General features: G+C 41.1%; 1 protein-coding gene across 13 annotated transcripts in view; it reads right to left on the minus strand.

The window, feature by feature from the left end:
- The window catches only part of RBM47 (RNA binding motif protein 47), a 204,471-nt gene that overhangs the window by 28,457 nt on the left and 158,864 nt on the right, over window positions 1-17,150 (minus strand). For 12 of the 13 annotated variants that reach the window (XM_032274013.1, XM_032274001.1, XM_032274007.1 and 9 more), the window contains one exon: window positions 15,320-15,442. The gene's annotated coding sequence lies outside the window, so the exon portion shown is untranslated. Of the gene's footprint in view, window positions 1-5,839; window positions 5,862-15,319; window positions 15,443-17,150 lie in introns of those variants that run through there. The other variant, XM_032274012.1, reaches the window with a different exon arrangement.

The following is a 17,150-nucleotide window of genomic DNA, read 5'->3' on the forward strand; positions in this document are numbered from 1 at the left end:
AAAAAAAAAAAAAAAAAAAAAAAAAAAAAAGCAAAAAATTAGCTGGGCATGGTGGTGAGTGCTTGTAATCCCAGCTAGCTACTCGGGAGGCTAAGGCAGGAGAATTGCTTGAACCCAGGAGGCAGAGGTTGCAGTGAGCTGAGATTGTTCCATTGCACTCCAGCCTGGGCAACAAGAGTGAAATGCTGTCTCAAAAAAACAAAAAGAAGTTGTTATTTTGTACAGTTCTCCTCCAAAATGGGCTTGGTGTCTTGATCTGGCTCTTACAAATAGTCAAGGCTGGCCAGACACAGTGGCTCATGCCTACAATCCCAGCACTTTGGGAGACTGAGGCGGGCAGATTGCCTGAGGTCAGGAGTTCAAGACCAGCCTGGCCAACATGGTGAAACCCCGTCTCTACTAAAAATTGAAAAATTAGTTAGGTGTGGTGACATGCACCTATAGTCCCAGCTACTCGGGAGGCTGAGGCAGGAAAATCACTTGAGCTTGGGAGGCAGAGGCTGCAGTGAGCCGAGATCATGCCACTGCACTCTAGGCTGGGCAACAGAGCGAGACTCCATCTCAAAAAAAAAAAAAAAAAAAAAAAAGGAAAAGGAAAAGAAAATTAACAAAAAAAAAAAAAGGAAGGAAAGGAGACAGAGCAGAGGGAACATTATGAGCAGAGGCAGGCGTTTGCAAAAATGCTGGAATAGTCTTGAATAGGTGAAATGTAGGAGGTAGATACGGGGCATAAGATGAAGCTCAAAAAGAAAATGAGGCCAGGTGCAGTGGCTCATGCCACTAATCCCAGCACTTTGGGAGGCCAAGGAGGGCGGATCACGAGGTCAGGAGTTCAAGACCAGCCCAGCTAACATGGCATAACCCCATCTCTACTAAAAATACCAAAATTCAGCTGGGTGTGGTGGTGGGTGCCTGTAATCCCAGCTACTTGGGAGGCTGAAGCAGGAGAATCGCTTGAATCCGGGAGGCGGAGATTGCAGTGAGCCAAGATCATGCCATTGCACTATAGCCTGGCGACAGAGCGAGACTCTGACTAAAAAAAAAGAAAATGAAACCAGATTGTGAAGGGTCTAGGTCAGGCTGAGTCCTTACTGAAAGAATGAGTAGCTCTTGTACCAGGTGTTTTATTCAGAGGAATAGAAACAATTTTATAAATGTGTTTATGAACTATTCTGCTAAACAAGCAGGAGACCTGAGAAGTGTTTACAAGGGGACAAGAGACGAAAAACTTCAGTATAGGCCTGAAGTTCTGTATCTTGTCAACCTTAGTCTAGCATCTGGCAGGTCAGATCTACTGTCTATTATAAACATCCGCCTTTTCATAATATATACTGCTACTGCAGTTCTTTTTTAGTCTTTTTTCTACAACTAGAATGTAAACTCTGAGAGAGCAGAATTTATGTCTCTTCTTGGTTATAATAAAGTCCTCAAAGCTTGACACTTAAAAGACAATAAATATGGCTGTGGGCAGTGGCTCACGCATGTAATCCCAGCACTTTGGAAGGCTGAGGCAGGTGGATCTTGAGGTCAAGAGATCGAGACTAAGAGATCGAGACCATCCTGGCCAACATGGTGAAACCCCATCTCTACCAAAAATACAAAAATTAGCTGGGTGTGGTGGTGAGCGCCTGTAGTCCCAGCTACTCGGGAGGCTGAGGCAGGAGAATTGCTTGAACCCGGGAGGCGGAGGTTGCAGTGAGTCATGATATTGCCACTGCACTCCAGCCTGGCATCAGAGCAAGATTCCGTCTCAAAAAAAAAAAAAAAATTGTCAAATAATTAAAGGAACTGTGGTTTCCTTCTTAAAACAATCAATAGTGATAAATATTTAGAGATTACTTATTTTGTAACAGGCACTGTGCTAGAAACAATGGCAGAGGGGTGGGAGGGAACATAGAAAACCATATAGGATTGTTCAGGCCTAGGAGGTCACAAACCTTCCTTCAACAAACATTGATTGAGTGCCAAAACGAAGACAGTGGCTTAGTAAAGTGCACAAGCAGCGATGGACTTTGAGCCAAAACAGATCTCAGGGAATGAGCCAGCTATAACATGTAGCCGAGGACTGAAAATCTATTTCTTGTTTAATTATATTTACAGACAGATGGAAATTATACAGCAGTAGAAGTTCTACTTAACCTCTTACACTTAGAACTAATTATGTTATCATATGCCATGTTATTGCCAATGTAATACACAATGATGTTATAGAATGAATGAAGATGATGAAGATGAGCTCCGTTTTATTGAGCATCTTTATGAGTGAGACCTGCTGCTGACTGCCAGCAGTTAGCACCGTGAGAATTTCAGAGGAGGATACTGTCCCACCTAATGTCTAGTATTTCTGGAAAAGGGGTTGGAGAGTGTATCTCACTTACGTGCTAAGAACAGAGCGGTGCTAAAAGAGAATAGGCAGGCCGGGTGCGGTGGCTCACATCTCTAATATCAGCACTTTGGGAGGCCGAGTAGGGCAGATCACAAGGTCAGGAGATTGAGACCATCCTGGTCAACATGGTGAAACTCCACCTCTACTAAAAATACAAAAATTAGCTGGATCTGGTGGTGTGTGCTTGTAATCCCAGCTACTCAGGAGACTGAGGCATGAGAATCGCTTGAACCCAGGAGGCGGAGGTTGCAGTGAGCTGACATTGTACCACTGCACTCCAGCCTGACACAGAGCGAGACTCTGTCTCAAAAAAAAAAAAAAAAAGAGAGAGAGAGAGAGAGAGAATAGGCAGCTTAAAAGCAATCTAGAGGTAAGGAGATGGATTAGAAAGAATCTCTCTTGTTTTATGCTCTCAGAGGTCAAATTTTTTTTTAAAGGAATAAATAATCTCTCCAAGAGCTTCCTTAATGTATGGTTTAAAAACTCCCAAGTTAATGATAGTTACTATATTTTTTGAACACATATGTGTAATTTGATCTCTCATGACATTTCTATGAGTGGCAATTTTAAATGTGGGCTCTAGAGTAGGGGTAGATGCCTGCTGGAGACCTGCATGTTTGACCCCCTGGCTGTTTTCATGAAGTTTTATTGGCAAATAACCACGACCATTTGTTTATATTAGTCTATGGCTGTGTTGATGGGGACAGTGGCAGAGCTGAGTAGCAGGCAGAGGCTATATGGCCTTTGAAACCCAAACTGTTGACTGTCTGGACCTTTACTGCAAACATTTGCCAACCTCTGCTCCAAAGTCAGATTTCCTGGTTTTGAGCCCCAACTCTTCAGCTGTATAGCTGTATGACACATTAGTAAACTATTTAAAATTCGGATTCCTCATTATCCTCACCTGCAAAAAGGAGAATAGTGATAATTATCACCATCTCAAAGCGTCACTGGGAGAAATCAATGAGATAGTCAAGGGCTTAGAACAAAGCTAAGTAAGGGTAGGATCAGAGTTAGCTATTACTGCACCTTTTAATTTTTTATTATTTATATATTTACTTATTTTCACTTATTTATTTTTAGAGACAGTCTCACTCTGTTGCTCAGGTTGGAGTGCAGTGGCACCTTCTCAGCCTATTGCAATCACCACCTCCTGGGTTCAAGTGAATCCTGTCTCAGCCTCCCAAGTAGCTGGGACTATAGGCAAGTGCCACCACACCTGGCTAAATTTTTGGATTTTTGGTACAGAGAGGGTTTCGCCATGTTAGCCAGGCTAGTCTCGACCTCCTGAGCTCAGGTGGCCTTCCACCTCAGCCTCCCAAAGTGCTAAAATTATAGGCGAGGCCACCATACCTGACCATATTGCCCCTTTTTAAAGATCAGGAGATTGACCAAACTTAAAGAATTGACATGTAGGTCAATCTGATGACAAAGCCAAAGCTCTTTCTACCATGATACTCATTCTTTGCTACTTTCTTACTTACAGCAGGTTTAGCAATAGCCAGTGTTAACTGGTAAGATGGGTGAGAAATGGACATGGGCTAATAGAGTCGAAGAAATTTCAAGCACAGACACATGGGAAAGCTGTTGGGAAATCATTACTTTCTACCATCCCCATCGCTTCCCCTCTCCACCCTCCCTACCATTCTTCTAAGCTTTCAAAGAGTTCTGCAAGCTGTCCCATTGCCTATATCTGGCTCTTGGTAAGGAGTTAACATGTTCAAACTATGTTTTTAGATTTAAAAAACGGCCAGGCGTGGTGGCTCACACCTGTAATCCCGGAGTTTGAGACCAGCCTGACCAACATGGTGAAACACCATATCTACTAAAAATACAAAAAATTAGCCGGGCATGGTGGCGGGAGCCTGTAATCCCAGCTACTCGGGAGGCTGAGGCAGGAGAATCGCTTGAACCCGGGAGGTAGAGGTTGCGGTGGGCCGAGATCATGCTATTGCACTCCAGCCTGGGTAATACAAAATTAAACTCTTACATGGAAATGTTGAAGAACTAAAATTCACATAATTGCAATGTTTAAGTGAGAACATAGGATCGTGATGAGGCAGCGGTTACATGCCCAGGCTCTGGGGCCACACTGCCTCGCTTCCTATCTTGACTGTACCACTTGAAAAACAAATGCCATCACACAAGTCACTTTCTCTCCTTGAGCCTCAGCTTCACCATCTATAAAATGGTGATAATATTATCAATGACAATGTGGGGAGGATTAAAAGTACCTGGCTGGTTGGGTGTGGTGGCTCAAGCCTGTAATCCCAGCACTTTGGGAGGCTGAGGTGGGAAGCTTGCTTGAGATCAGGAGTTCCAGACCAGACTGGGCAACATAGTGAGACCCTGTCTCTACAAAAAAATACAAAAATTAGCCAGGTGTGATAGTACACACCTGTGGTTCCAGCTAGTCAAGAGGCAGAGGTAGGAGGATTGCTTGAACCCAGGAGGTCGAGGCTGCAGGGAGTCTGAGCAATAGAGGGTGACCCTGCCTCATAACAAACAAAAAGAAACAAAAAAGAAAAAGGTATCTGGCTTCAGTAAACGCTCAAGGTCCTTTGTTATTATTCCAGATGGCCAAGAGTGAATGTTTTTCAGGGATTTTCTTTTGGTAGACAACTGTATAGTCACAGTTTGGAATTGTAAATTATCTGCCTGGCAAGATACTTTTTAAAATCAAAATGTAAAGAACCCGCAGGAATTTACTCCCAAATGTTTACGGATAAACTGAAAGGACATTTACACAGATATTACCTCCTACATGTACATGAGAAAGTGCCTTAAGACACTGTACATGTGAAATGTGTAATGGCTTTTATGTTCCCTTTTACATTGGTCCAATTATGTAAGTATTATGTCCTTTTTCTCACTCCTTAGTATTCCTGCGCGGGAGCTTTGTGCTTCCCCATTGAATGGAGTAGGCCCTAAATATTGCCTGTTAACTAATTACGGTATCATATGCCATGTTAAAATTAAAATATTAAAATTACTGAAGCAGTTTACAAGAGAAACCTGGGCATAGTATTCCTTCTTAGAAAAATGTTATGTGCCAGAAGTTGAATATATGAACTGGTAGTTTGATGCGTGATTACTTTTTAATTATAAAAATAATCTTTGATTGCAAAAATTTCATAGCAGTATTATTTTAGATGGGAAATTTCCTGTGTCTTTAAGAATATGATTCAAGTTATTGAGAATTTATAGATACATATTTGCTGTACATATTATGCCTATGTATCTATATATACCAATAATACGATACAAAAGTATTAGTCCCATTTTCTTATTTTTCCCATGTTTTTTTTCTTTTTTTGAGACAAGGGCTCTGTCACCCAGGCGGGAGTGCAGTGGCATAATCACGGCTCACTGCAACCTCGATCTCTCAGGCTCAAACCATCCTCCCACCTCAGCCTCTCAAGTTGCTGGGTCTACAGGTGCTTACCACCATACCTGGCTGATTTTTTATTTTTTGTAGAGATGAGGTCTCGCCATGTTGCCCAGGCTGGTCTCAAACTCCTTGGCTCAAGCAATCTTCCTGCCTCGGCCTCCCAAAGTGCTGGGATTAAAGGTGTGAGCCATCGCACCCGGCCAGCCTCATTTTCTTGATAGAGAAACTGAGAAGGAAGGTGATCATGTGCTTAGTTCAAAATCACAGTTAGATAATGGCAAATTTGTGACTGTAGTTTAATAAGGATGCCTTATCTTTGGGGTGATGCTTTATAGTTTAACTTCTTTTTTGGCGCTGGAGTTGTTTTATATCCAAAGCCAAACCAAACTCAGAGTCCAAATATAGCAGATAAAATTTTAAAAAATTTTAAAATTTGTGGGGGCTGGGCACAGTGTTTCACGCCTGTAATCCCAGCACTTTGGGAGGCTGAGGGGAGTGGATCACCTGAGGTCGGGAGTTCAATACCAGCCTGGCCAACATGGTGAAACCCCATCTCTACTAAAAAATACAAAAATTAGCCAGGCGCGGTGGTGGGCGCCTGTAATCCCAGCTACCCAGAAGGCTGAGGCAGGGAGAATCGCTTGAACCCAGAAGGCGGAGGTTGTGGTGAGCCAAGATAGCGCCACTGCACTCTTTTTGTGTAAAAGGCTGTTACTCAGGGTGGAGTGTGGTGACACAATCTCAGTTTATAACACCTCCGCCTCCCAGTCAAGTGATTTTCGTGCCTCAGCCTGGGATTACAGGTGCGCATACCACACCCAGCTAATATTTTTTTGTACTTTTAGTAGAGACAGGGTTTCACCATGCTATCCAGGCTGGTCTTGAACTCCTGACCTCAAGTGATCTGCCGGCCTTGGTCTCCCAAAGTGCTGGGATTACAGGCGTGAGCCATTGTGCCCAACCAAGGGTATTTTTCATTCTTTAAATTTCTTAAATTTTACTATCACATTGGGGATTAAGTTAAAATTTTTTCTTAAATTTATGCCCAAACAGATTTAGAAAGTGAACTTTTGGCTGGGTGTGGTATCCTAGCACTCTGGGAGCCTGAGGTGGGTGGATCACCTGAGACTCAGGGTTTGAGACCAACCTAGGCAATATAGTGAGACCTTCTATTAAAATAAAATAAAATAAAATAAAATAAAATAAAATAAAAAGGAAGTGAACCTTCCCAAACATAAGCTTACGGTCATTTATAATGGTGTGTGAATGTTAGCCTTTTCCTCCTAATTTCAAACTATATTAGTAGTTTGCAAGTAGCAGTTACATAGTCAACACTACGGTCTGTTATTACTGTGTTATATTGTACATGAGTACATGTACAATATGTGCCTTCTGGTGGCATGTCAAATAGTAGTATACAAAAATAACATAGGTCTTTTTGTAAAACAAATGACAAATTGCCTGTCCTGAAACAAAGGCTCTGACACAGACTGACATATTCAAAGATTAGATTTAGTTTTAGGTGTGAACTTCTGCTTTTATTTGGTTAACATTAGTCATTTCAGCTGCAACTAGGAAACAATATCTGCTACCACAGAAAAAATAGATCCTGGTTATGCTGATGTCACTGTTCGTTGACCAGTTCTCTCAAGGCAATAGTTACAGTGAAATAGCGTTCGCCCAGGAATACTCTCAACATTGAAAAAGTCATGAGTTAAAATGCTTTCTTCTATAACTGCGGAATGTCGGGTATTTTGGAAGCTAAAAACATTTTCAAAATCAACTATATGTATGACAGTATGACCATAGTAGGCTCTTTATGAGAAAAAAGAAGAAATGAACTTTCCAGTGGAAAATAAAGACAAAATGCATTAAATACAACTGTAATCCAGAAAATACATGTTCTTTTGATTGACTGCATCATTTCAATGTTGTTCCGCCTCTCTAGCTTTGGTGATATTTGGGTGTTTCCCCCCTTTTCTCTTCTTCCTTTTTGGGGTACATAGTGAAAAACAAAAACAATAATTTTAAAAACATGTCCTTCAGTAAACATATGGCTAAGGTTAAACTCTAATACACAATGGCTTGTTTAAAAATTTGGAAAAGTAAGCACCATGAGTCCACTGACATGAGTAAGAACCTTCGTCATCCTGTGGTATTTGTGAATATTGTGGGCTGTTTTATCAATTTCATTTGTTTCTAAGTCTTTTCAAAGAACCCTGTTAGAAATGGGACCATATGAGAGAGGTTCTTTAACACAGAAAAAGTTAAATTCGCCTTTATTATGAAGTGATTTTAGATATTAAAGGCTCTATTTCCTTAGGCATTGTTTGAAATGTCTTAGAAAAGTTAAAACAATAGCGTTTATACCTTATTTTATTAGCTATAATTGAAGCATTTCAAAGGCAGGAATGCTTATTTTATTTTATCCCCAGTGCCTGGCACTGAATGAATGTTTGAATAAAAGAATGAATGAATAGAAGAGTGAATGAATGTGCACTGTCTTTTGTAAGGAGCATGGTAGGACAGAGCCACAAAAAGAGTTTTCCTTTTATATCTCACATCCACCAAATCGCTTGAGACATTTTTTTCACTTTTCGATTTATATCAGTTTTGTGGTAGAGCTGGGCATGGGGGCACATGCCTGAAATCCCAGCTACTGGGGAGGCTGAGGTGGGAGGACTGCTTGAGCCGAGCAGTTCGAGGCTGCATTGAGCTATGATTGTGCCACTGCACTCCAGCCTGGGCAACAGAGCAAGACTCTGTCTCTAAAAAATAATAATAAAAATAATTAAAAAAAATTTTTGTGGTTTACCTGCATGTAGGACTGGGTACAAATAGTCATACCCAGGTACTATCTGGCGGTGTTTCTGCATGGCCAAAAGGAGTCATGAATAGGCCAGCTTCGGTACAGGAGCTGGCATTTCTAACACATAGCCCAGGCATCAGGAATGTCACATAGAAAAGCCACACAAACCCGTAATGGACTATATTGAATGCCAATATTAATATCCCTAGAACTTTCTTGGTAAAGTAGGTACTGGCCAGGAAGCTATAAAATGTCTATAACTTTTTTTTTTAATTTTTTTGGCTTTAACTGATAGGCTTAGCTTCTGCTATACTGTCTCAGGAATTTGGTAGAGATTTTGTGTCACAAGGAAACAGGCACATAAGTGGGGCCTGCCCATGAAGGCAGGTTTTTGTTTGTTTGTTTGTTTGTTTTTGTTTTTGAGACAGAGTGTTGCTCTTATCACCCAGGCTGGAGTGCAACAGCCCGATCTCGGCTCACTGCAATCTCCACCTCCTGGGTTCAAGCGATTCTCCTGCCTCAGCCTGCCGAGTAACTGGGACTATAGGCACCTGCCACCACGCCTGGCTAATTTTTATATTTTTAGTAGAGACAGGGTTTTGCCATGTTGGCCAGGCTGGTCTCAAACTCCTGACCTTGTGATCTGCTCACTGTGGCCTCCCAAAGTGCTGGGATTACAGGCGTGAGTCACCTCACCCAGCCGTAGGAAGTTTTTAATCACTCTTTCATTTGAAGGTATTTTGAGAGGCTGCGTATGACAGTGCTTGAGCTAGAGCCCAGCTGCTTGAGTTCCATCCCATTTATTAACTGTGTGACTTCAGGTGAGTGACTTACTCTCCCAAGCTTCAGTTCACTCAACTGAAAAATGGGAATAGGCCTAGGTGGCTCATGCCTGTAATCCTAGCACTTTGGGAGGCCAAGGCAGGTGGATTGCTTGAGGCCAGGAGTTCGAGACCAGCCTGGCCAACATGGTGAAACCCCATCTCTACTAAAACTACAAAAATTAGCCAGGCATGGTGGTGGGCACCTGTAATCACAGCTACTTGGGAGGCTGAAGCAGGAGAATCGCTTGAACCCTGAAGGCAGAGTCTGTGGTGAGCTGAGATCCCACCACTGCACTACAGCCTTGGTGACAGAGGGAGACTCTGTCTCAAAAAAAAAAAAAAAAAAAAAGATAATTAAAAGAAGAAGGAAGGAGAACCAGTTTTCCCAGTCTCTAAACTAGGCAGTTAGAGTCAGTTGGAAATTCTTAGAATCTCCATAGAAAGCACAACTATATTAATTAAAGAAACTTATGAAATATGCACTTAAATTAAGAATGGAAATGAACAGAAAATATATATCTAGAGTTTTACTGAACCTAGAGTATATACAATGAAAAATTCAGGTGTCAGGAAATTTCCCAGGTCTACTAAACTCCTGGAACGCTTGTTGGTGTTTAATTGCTATTCATGTCCCGCGTACTCTGTACTTTCACTGAGTGCACTTGGAGTTAATATTTCAATTGAAAAACTAATACATCAGTAAAAACGCCCCTGATTTGAGCTAATCATTTATTCTCAGGCTCAGAGGGAAATACTGGATAGTCTTTGAGTTAATAAGTGTGAAATGACTTTAATGCTTCAAGGGAAATATAATATACCAGTCTTGCAAATTGTTTTTTAGAAAGCATGGTCTATCTTATCCCATGCATCAGAAAATGTAATTGGCTTAGTTATTTCCTCTTTCCCCAAATCCCTTTTTGGGACAAAGGGAAATGAGGACCTACAGAGGCCACACTGCTGAGGACCTAAACCAGTCCCCACAGAAAGCAAAACAGGGATGCGCTGGGTCACACTTTGTTTCTCATAGGTTCTGATGGCAGAATTTTAAAAGATTTAACAGGTTGGGCGCGGTGGCTCATGTCTGTACTCTCAGCATTTTGGGAGCTGAGACAGGCAGATCACCTGATGTCAGAAGTTCGAGACAAGCCTGGCCAACATGGTGAAACCCCGTCCCTACTAAAAAACACAAAAACAAAAACAAAAATTAGTCAAGCATGGTGGCAGGTGCCTGTAATCCCAGCTACTTGGGAGGCTGAGGCAGGAGAACTGCTGAACCCGGGAAGCGGAGGTTGCAGTGAGCTGAGATTGAGCCATTGTATTCCAGCCTGGGAGACGAAAACCCCCTCAAAAAAAAAAAAAAAAAAAAAAAAAAAAAGATTTAACAGTAATTTATTTGAAATTTGGACAGCCAATGGTCAATATCAAGCATTCCAATGTTGAAAGCCTAAGAGAGAATCTTGTTCATGTGGGGAGACCTCTGAGACCCTCAGTTGCATTAGCGTGGTGCTGCTATCATCTCCAAGCCCACCAGACAGCAGCCAGTCCAGTGCAGACATCTGAAGCTAGGCGAGGCAGCTTATACAGCCCGAGGACTCTTTGTACTTTTCAATATTCTCCAATGGAAGCCTAGACAGACTTCACATTTTGTTAAGTACAGCTAGGTTCTGTCCACGATAAAACAGAACTAGGACAACTGTTTTGGAAACATAGTTAGCACATAATTGTAGCTAATTTAGTTTCTTTCTCTGAAACAGCATGAAAAGAAATTTGTTTTTGTACAAAGATGTTTTTAACTTCTATAGCCCACAGTTTACAACAACAGAGTGTCCTCTTCTCCCTCCCTCTGCTACAAACATATGTACCTACGTAACACGCACAGGGTTTCTTTCTAGCCTAAGCCTCTATCTACCCTGCTGTTGTCTTTGTGGGGATTCCTTCAAGCATATTTACAACAAAACACTTGCTGAGCCCACCTCCTGCCTCACTGCTGTATCCTGGTTACAGGAGCCATCAGTTCCCCAAACGCTTTGTTTCACCTATCTGTTGGGAAACCACCTAAGCCTCTACGAGGAAGAAAAATCATTCAGAACAAATGTTGGTTGTGAGTACTTGTGTCCTTTTCTTCACAGTTGACACATGCTTTCATCGAGATTTGGCAGGAATCAAAAGAACACCTTTAAAAGAATCCTGGCCCTTACTTACACTCCTTCCAAAAATAAATTCAAAATAGAGGAAAGACCTAAATGTAGGCGCTAAAACTATTATAACTTAGAAGAAAATACAGGGGCGCGAAGTTTCATGGTCTTGGATTTGGCAATGATTTTTTGGACAACCTCAAAAGCACAACAAAAAAAGAAAAAATAAAGTAAACAATCAAAATTAATAACTTTTGTACGCCGAAGGACACTGTCAAGAAAGTGAAAACGCCACCCACGGTGTAGGAGAAAAAATTTGCAAATCAGGTCTGATAAGGAAGTGATATTCTGAATATATAAAGAACTACAACTTAATAACAAAAAAAGCAAACAAGCTAATTTTTAAATGGACAAAAAAGTTGTATAGATATTTTTCCAAAGACGATACACATTATACATCTGCAAAGACCCTTGAAAAAACAAAAAAAAGGAGATACACAGATGCCCCATAAGCACATGAGAAGATGCTCAACATCATTCATCATTAGGGAAATGCAAATCAAAGCCACCATGATCTACCACTTCACACTCACTGTGATGGCAATTATCAAAAAAACAAGTGTTGGTGAGAATGTGGAGAAACTGGAATGTTTGTGCATTGCTGAGGGGAATGTAAAATGGTGCTGCTCCTGCGGAAAAAAGTAGGTGATACTTCAAACATAGAATCATATTAAACAGAAGTCACATGAGCCAGCAACTTCTCCTGATGCAGAGAGCAAGAAATGAACCTAAGTGGTAATAATAAGTGTTCAGTGAATGAATGTAGGCCTCACATATCCTTTTCCCATAGAGAGATGGGAGGGATTGAGGTTGATAAGTAATAAAAGATTTGGTGACACTGTCTTCTACTTTAGAGACCTGATACTGGATAAAGATTGGGTAGGGAAAGGGGAGGGAATAGGCCTTTATTAGGTTGGTGCAAAAATAATCGCGGTTTTTGATGTTACATTTAAATGGCAAAAACCACAATTACTTTTGCACCAACCTAAATATTTTTTGGGTCTCTATGAAAATATTTCTGGTTTTAAATCTTCTTAAATTGTTAATACTCGGTTTTTACATGTGCCCTGTGAAATGCACATTGTCATATATGATGCATGGGGATAGTGGGAAGGCAGATATAATTTGCTGTTTCTGAAACAGTTGAACAATATCAAGAGCTTTACAGTGTTCGTTAAATAGTCCATTCTCATTAGCCCAGTGATTCCATTTATAGACATGTATAATCAAATCCCCAAGCAAAGATTTACACTCAAATCTGTTTACTGCAGTGCTATATATAACACGACGCAATGAACATAATTTACATGTAGTGTAATAAACACAACTATTCAATGGTATAAAAATGATCAACAAATTGTGGATAACTACAGCTTAGAATACCTGTTTAATGTTCTCAGCTATTTTAACTTTGCTAAATAATATTTAAAGATATTCAGTAGGCTGGGCACAGTGGCTCACGCCTGTAATCCCAGCACTTTGAGAGGCCGAGGTATGTGGATCATGAGGTCAGGAGTTCAAGACCAGCCTGGCCAACATGATGAAATCCTGTCTCTACTAAAAATACAAAAAAATCAGCTGGGTGTGGTGGTGGGTGCCTGTAGTCCCAGCTACTCAGGAGGCTGAGGCAGAGAATTGCTTGAACCCGGGAGGCAGAGGTTGCAGTCAGCTGAGATTGTGCACTCCAGCCTGGGCAACAGAGTGAGACTCTGTCTCAAAAAAACCACAAAATATAAAGCTATGTGGCAGTCCCCCCTTATCTGAGGAGGACATGTTCCAAGACCCCCAGTGGATGCCAGAAACCTCTGATAGTACCAAACTCTGTATATACTGTTTTTTTCTATACATATTTACATACATAATACATACCTATGATTGTTTAATTTATAAATCAGGCACAGTAAGAGATTAACAATAATAAAATATAACAGTTATAGCAATACTCTAATAAAAGTTTGTGAGTGTGGTCTCTCTCTCTCAAAATATCATACTGTACTCCTCTATTTTTGGAATACAGTTGACCACAGGTAACTGAAACCGAGGAAAGTGAAAGACGGGGCGATGACCACGGCATGTGAAAATTAAGCAACCAAGCAAAATCGGAGTTAATTCACCATGTTAATTGTGGTTATATTTGCATAGTGGGATTATGGGTAGGTTTTGCTACATTTTTCTATAATTTCCAGATTTCCTTCCATTAGTATACTTTTATAAGGTGAAAAAAATTACAATTAAAAAAATTTAGCTCTCTGAGTCCCTGAATACAATGTACTAAATCCAAAACCCAGCCTGAAGAACATTAAGACAAGGTACCTGTTTTCTCTCACAGGGATTGTTGGGCACATCAGTGTCACCAGCAGCCCCTTCCTGACACGCCAGTATCTACTGCCTCCACCTTCTGGAGCTGTGTGAGCACTGTTGCTAGGGCAAAGGAGGGCTGGGTCCAAGGTTAGAGTGAGGCTAGTCTTACTTTTATCTTCCCTTCCTAGCATACAGGATCATCATCCATAGAATAACCTCACTTGCTAGATCTACAGAAAGATTGGCTCAGCTGGTCGAGGTGGCTCACACCTATAACCTAGCACTTTGGGAGGCTGAGGCGGGCAGATTGCCTGAGCTCAGGAGTTCAAGACCAGCCTGGGCAACACAGTGAAACCCTGGCTCTACTAAAAATACAAAAAAAAAAAAAAAAAAGCCAGGCATGGCAGCATGTGCCTGTAGTCCCAGCTACTCCCGAGGCTGAGGCAGGAGAATTGCTTGAGCCCGGGAAGCAGAGTTTTGCAGTGAGCTGAGATGGCGCCACTGTACTCCAGCCTGGGCGACAGAGTGAGACTCCACCTCTAAAGAAAAAGAAAGATCTTGGCTCATTGCAACCTCCCCCTTCTGGGCTCAGTCTTATTTGGAGAGGATTAAAATGTTGTCCAAGTGCTTTTATATATGTTGTGATTCTTTGGACTGTCATGAATTGGGATGACAGTTATTTTTACCTTATATGACAGGCAAGGAAACAGAAAGTTAGACATGGTATGAGGATTGATCAAAAACACAAGATACTATCACACCAAATCATAGTCTAGTTTGTACCAAGAACCCTTCCTGGTTCAGACAATCAAAATATAGTCTGATTGAAACCGAGCTGACTGGCTGGGTGCTGTTCCTCATGTCTGTAATCCCAGCACTTTGGGAGGCTGAGGCTGATGGATCTCTTGAGGCCAGTAGTTTTGAGAGCCAGCCTGGCCAACATGGCAAAACCTTGTTTCTAATAAAAATATAAAAATTAGCCAAGTGGGCTGATGCACTCCTATAATCCCAGCTACTCGGAAGACTGAGTCATGAGAATTGCTTGAACCTGGGAGGTGGAGGCTGCAGTGAGCCAAGATTGTGCCACTGCACTCTAGCCTGGGTAACAGACTGAGACTCTGTCTTAAAAAAAAAAAAAAAAGAAACACAGTTGACCTTTTATTTGGGAGGTTAAGAGGAAGACTTATAAGCAACACATCTTGTCTCTTAAGCCACAAAGAAGTAAAGTGTTAAAAGACAAAAAGGTTTATATCGTAGGTTCCAAATGACTTACCATGTTCTATACCACTAATGTTGCCACATGAACACACAACAGGTACACACTGCCTAAGCGGCAGGTATCTTGGCTGATAGGGCGAAAACTTACATTCTTGCTTAAGCGAGAAGGAAAAGGACCAGAGGAGGTATACTCACCAAAACCAACAATTTAATTTGTATGGTCCTTTGTAAGATGCAGAACGAGAATAGACAGGCAAATTCAGGCAGCTTCCTCAGGATTTCTCTGTTCAACTTTTGGAGTGCCCTTTGAGGCAAATCCTAAGGGTTAAAAAAGAAATGGTTAGAAATATTTTCCATTTCAACATAATTTTCATATGTGCATTAGAAATTGGTGGGCCAGGTCCTCTTGTAGTTCATAAGCATAATGGTTAGAAATTGGGGAGCCATTTTCTTCAAAAAATGAAATACCATTACTCTAATTATCATGTTTTCTACAAACCAAAAAGTTCAACTACTTATCTGATTCTTAAACAGAGAACAGTAATAAGAAAATGACCAATTTCTTCCATTTGTGTTTTTCTCTCTGCCTTCTTTAGAGTGTACACGACTTCAAGATGCACATAAGACTAAAGAAGGAATACAGATGTAGCCTATATTTATGCAAGAAGAGGTAATATCCTTTACAGAGATAGTAATATCTAGCTCATAGCTAATTTACAGGCTTATGCTACGCATCACTGACAGATCTTCACACTCTTTTCTGCAGGGTCCAGAGAGGGTTCTCAAAACCACTGAAGCAAGTACTCCAGCTATCCACTACCAATCAGACTTGGCAGGAAAGAGACTTACTATTCTGCCCTAAAATATGGAATTAAGACTCTTTTTTTTTTATTATTTGTGAGATGGAGTTTTTCTCTGTCACCCAGGCTGGAGTGCAGTCTCACAGTCTCAGCTCACTGCAACCTCCATCTCCCAGGTTCAAGCGATTCTCCTGTCTCAGCCTCTCAAGTAGCTGAGATGACAGGTACCCACCACCACACCTGGCTAATTTTTGTATTTTCTAGTAGAGTTGGGTTTCACCACGTTGGCCAGGCGGGTCTCAAACTCCTGATCTCAAGTGATCCACCCTCCTCAGCCTCCCAAAGTGCTGGGATTACAGGTGTGAGCCACTGTACTTGGCAGAGTCAAGACTCTTTCAAGAATGTTCTTTGCATGGAGAGGCCCATAAGAAATATGATTTGAGGTTTTAGGATAATCTTTAATAAATAATGATATAGAAAATATTCAAATGAAAAGAATTTAAAATTCAAGATAAAGATATTTCAGATGAGGAATTAAAACATACCGTAAGCACAAAACTTTTATTTTTATTTCAACTTGTGGAAATATAATCTGCCTGATTTTCCAAACTATAGACAGCCCTCCTCAAGTCATCTGAAGCTTCAAATCACTTACAAGATTCAATATGGCACAGTGGTTTCAAAATCAGACTGGGAACGAGAAGGCTAGTTTTAACCCTACCTCTGTTATTCCCTGTTCATTTCACCTGTCTGAGCCAAAGTTTACTCCTGTGGAAAAAAAATAATAAAGGAGGCCAGACGCAGTGGCTCATGCCTGTAATCCCAGCAATTTGAGAGGTCAAATTGAACTCAATTTGGATTGTCCTCAAGTGGATCACTTGAGGACAGGAGTTCAAGACCAGCCTGGCCATGGCGAAACCCTGTCACTACCAAAAATATAAAAAATTAGCCAGGTGTGGTGTCAGGCACTTGTAATCCCAGCTACTCAGGAGGCTGAGGCAGGAGAATCGCTTGAACCTGGGATGCGGAGGTCGCAGTGAGCTGAGATAGTGCCACTGCACTCCAGCCTGGGCAACAGAGCAAGACTCAAAAAAATTAAATAAATAAAAATAAAAATAAATAATAATAAAGGAGTTGAATTATCAATAGTTCTCAAAATTTTAAAAAATCATTGTGTTTGTTTTTTCTTTGTTTTTTAGTTTAGCACCCTTTCTTCCACCAAAAAT

Source organism: Sapajus apella, unplaced genomic scaffold (assembly GCF_009761245.1).
Source record: "Sapajus apella isolate SASKATOON/1434 unplaced genomic scaffold, GSC_monkey_1.0 scaffold5, whole genome shotgun sequence".
NCBI lineage: Eukaryota > Metazoa > Chordata > Mammalia > Primates > Cebidae > Sapajus > Sapajus apella.